Below are 4,011 nucleotides of genomic sequence, written 5' to 3'. Positions count from 1 at the left end.
TAAATTTATTTAAAAAAAAAACATAGTCACCGGATTTATAAAATTTCTGGCAAAATTCTGAATTAATTAAAAATTATTTTGACAATTTAATTTCATTTATTTTAAAAACATAGTAACTGGATTTATCAGATTCTTCGAAAAATCAGAATTTATTTAAAATCATTTTGAAATTTTAATTAAATTTATTTTTAAAAATAGTTACTGGACTTAATAGTTCCTGGAAAAAAATCTGAATTTATTTAAAATCAGAACCAGAAATGTGGCCAAATGGCCAATTGGAACCTGTTCTAAATAATCCGGATCATAAAACCAGTTGACACTTGACATTTTAAATAAATTTATTTAAAAAAAATTACTGGATTTATAAGATTCCTGTTAAAAAATAAGAATTTATTTAAAATTATTTAGACATTTTAGTTAAATTTATTTAAAAACATAGTTACTTGATTTATAAGAGTCCCTGAAAATTCTGACTTTACTTAAAATTATTTTGACAAATTAATCAAATTTATTTAAAAAACATAGTTATTGGATTTATAAGATTCTTCGAAAAATCTGAATTTATTTAAAATCATTTTGAAATTTTAATAAAATTTATTTTTAAAAATAGTTACAGGACTTAACAAATTCCTGAAAAAAATCTGAATTTATTTAAAATCAGAATCAGAATTTAATTAAATTTATTTAAAATCAGAATCAGAAATGGGTCAAATGGCCAATTGGAACCTGTTCTAAATAATCTGGATCATGAAACCAGTTGACACTTGACATTTTTATGAAATTTATTTAAAAAAAAATACTGGATTTATAAGATTCCTGTTAAAAATACAGAATTTATTTAAAATTATTTAGACATTTTAGTTAAATTTATTTAAAAACATAGTAACTGGATTTATAAGAGTCCCTGAAAAATTCTGACTTTCTTAAAATTATTTTGACAAATTGTAACAGTTGGCCTGTTTGGCAAAATTATTTATTTATTTGTTTGAATGTTAAATGTTATTTATTTACATTTTGCAATAAAATCCGTTTAGTCAAACTCCGCTTGCACTTTTCTGTAATAGCTCTGTTGTATTCACCACGGTAACTCAACCTGTTTTGGACTGATTGCGTTAAGACCCGGAGAGAGACTCTTGAGAGAGATGAGCCGATCTTGAACTACCTCAGTGAGAGAACACCACAGCTAGACCCGAGAACACAGTTGCTAAAAGGGATGGGGAGTTCGCTACTTCTGTCGCACGCAGTTACCCAGAGAGCATCTCAAGGAATGACGTAATTCCGGTCAAACCGCTTGAGCGTCCGTTGCAACCTTCCCTATTCTGAGGACTCCAGGGCTCGTTCACTTTGTCCCCAGCTATCAACGAGAGTGGAAGTGCGCGTTTTGTACCGCGAGTTTTTTGGCTTTTTGTACAAAATGTAATTTAGTATAGTGACGTGTTCCTTATTTGGTCTTCTAATTAAATTTCCGTTTTTTGTTAGTTTCCCGTATAGTTATTTTGTGTGTGCGCTAGCTAAAGTAATTTGTCGTGTGCGAACAGGAGCTAGAAGGTAACTGTGCTCATTTAGAAACCGTGCATGTGCTCACAGAATTTGTTCGAACAGGAGAAAAGGAGTTCGCCCGTTAGCAACAGCGCTAACCATCCCGCAGCAGCACCAGTCCAGCAGCAGCGCGAACACACGAGCAGCAGAGCAGAGGAAAACGGAGACGAAGTTCCCCGCGCACCGCACTTCTCGTTGTCGCCGCACGTCACCAGGCGAAGCACGAGGACGAAGAGCGTGAGCGCACGCTAGGAGGCGATCCGTCACCACATCGCCCCGGTGAAGAAGGGAGGGTCCCTGAACCACCACACGAGGACAGCGGAGATCGTTAGTCCCGGCCGGAGTCAACCCTAAGGCCGGAGCTTCCTGTCCGGTTGCGAACGCTGACAGCCGCGGAACCGGGAAACGTCTGAACCGGCCCGAGCCACCCCGTAAGGCCGAGTCCCGCATTCCGGTCAGCTGTTCACCAGCTGACGGCCACGTGTCGTCCCTGAGCTGAGCAACCAGCCACCAGCAGCAGAGAACAACAGCAGCTACAAGATCATCATTCGGTGAGTCCGTTCTTATTTGCACTTGGTGGAAGAAGAAGCACGTCCCTAGCTGACGTAGCGAGGTTTTTGCCGGCCTAGTGCCGAGGCGGCAGACGCGAGTCCGCTTTCTCGGACGCGTCCAAAGTTTGAGGTTCAAACTTTAATCCCACGTGTTTTCGACGTCACCCGTGGATGACCCCCAAAATCTAAACGCGCGCGCGCGCAATTTCGAAGCAGTAGCCGATTTGGATCAGCTGATTGCTAGCAAGAAGATGGAGAGAGCACAAGAGCACGGTTAGGGAAACAGAAGAAAAGATAAAACGCACACACGCAAAGTAGGTAGAAGGTAGAAAACTCGAAGATGGCCACTAACACTATTGTACAAATATAAAGCATGCTAACCAAACGAACAAACGAGAACTCACCTTTCTTTCTGGAGTTATGAATAAAAACCACCCTAGTTCTTTTTCGGATAAATAAAACGTTCGTTTAACTGTTATTTAAAACCTACTTGTGGAGTTTCTTTAGTTGATTTGATTTGGAGTTATGTCACTTTTCGTCGTCTTTTTTCGTTCTGTTTTCTGAATGACAGAGCTTGGCGTCGAATGCACTGCCACGATCGAAGCGCTGCCTGGTGGCAGGTGGCGGCACTGCCGATGATGAGCTTTTAGGCATGGGAAGCAGCACACTGGAGTAAGTTGTCTGGGTAATTTCTTGTGGTTGGCGTGACGGATTCTCGGTTTCGTTTAGTGGCAGTTCTCGGTGATCTAGCTGGTTCGATCCTGAATCCTCCGATGAGGATCAGTACAAAATGGGCTCGTCTTTTAAAAGAGTCTCGACCGGGCAAACTAACATGGCGTGCAATCTCCCCTTGGGAGTGGCGCATAAATCACACGCTCACCAGATCGACTAGCAACGGTTACAAAATTAATCAAATTTATTTAAAAAAAACATAGTTACTGGATTTATAAGATTCTTCGAAAAATCAGAATTTATTTAAAATCATCTTGAAATTTTAATTAAATTTATTTCTAAAAATAGTTACTGGACTTAACAGAATCCTGGAAAAAATCAGAATTTATTTAAAAACAGAATCTGATGTGTGGTCAAGGGGCCAATGGGAACCTGTTCTAAGTGTCTTGGATCCGGGAAACAGTGGTCACATGACATTTTTTTTGGAATGTATTATAAAGTTGTTTTAGTTACCAGAATTTCAAAATTCCTTGAAAAAAATCTGAATTTATTTAAAGCCAGAATTAGAAATGTGGCCATCGGGAATCTATTCTAAATGTTCCGGATCATGGAACCAGTGGACACTTGACAATTTTATTTAAAATTAAAAAAAAATAAGTTTAATTTTTTTTAAATTAATCTAAATTTCATCAAAATAAGATTCAGACATGTAGCCAAATGGCCAACCGGACCCTGTTTATATATTCCGGATCAGGGAACCAGTGGACAAAATTCAAGATTCCTGGAAAACAAATCAGATCAGAAATTTGGCCGTGTGGCCTACCGGAACCTGTTTTAAATGTTGTTAAAATATTGTCAAATATTTTAATTAAGAAATTTTCAGGATTCCTTAAAATGAATCTGAATTTGTTTAAAATCAGATTTATAAATGTGGCCAATGGGAACCTGTTCTAAATAATCCGGATTAGGAAACCAGTTGACACTTGACATTTTAATTAAGTTTATTAAAAAAAAGAAATATCGAATTTATAAGATTCCTGTAAAAATCTAAATTTATTTGAAATCATTTTGAAATTTTAATTTTTAATTCGGCTGCCGATCCCGATGATGCTATGAGACGCGGGTTCGATTCCCGCCTTATCCACTGAGCTTCTATCGGATGATGAAGTAAAACGTCGGTCCCGGTTTCTCCTGTCTCGTCAGAGGCGCTGGAGCAGAAATCCCACGTTAGAGGAAGGCCATGCCCCGG

At 38.1% G+C, this 4,011-nt stretch overlaps 1 long non-coding RNA gene across 1 annotated transcript; it reads left to right on the top strand.

Moving 5' to 3' along the window:
* Positions 1-1,293: 1,293 nt before the first annotated feature.
* Positions 1,294-2,110, top strand: LOC119767465. Its single transcript, XR_005277531.1, has 3 exons — positions 1,294-1,416; positions 1,480-1,548; positions 1,603-2,110. It is a non-coding gene; the product is annotated as an uncharacterized LOC119767465 (long non-coding RNA).
* The last annotated feature ends 1,901 nt before the right edge of the window (positions 2,111-4,011 follow it).

The sequence above is a fragment of the Culex quinquefasciatus genome, chromosome 2, assembly GCF_015732765.1.
Source record: "Culex quinquefasciatus strain JHB chromosome 2, VPISU_Cqui_1.0_pri_paternal, whole genome shotgun sequence".
Taxonomy (NCBI): domain Eukaryota; kingdom Metazoa; phylum Arthropoda; class Insecta; order Diptera; family Culicidae; genus Culex; species Culex quinquefasciatus.
This window is presented reverse-complemented; position numbering and strand designations above follow the sequence as displayed.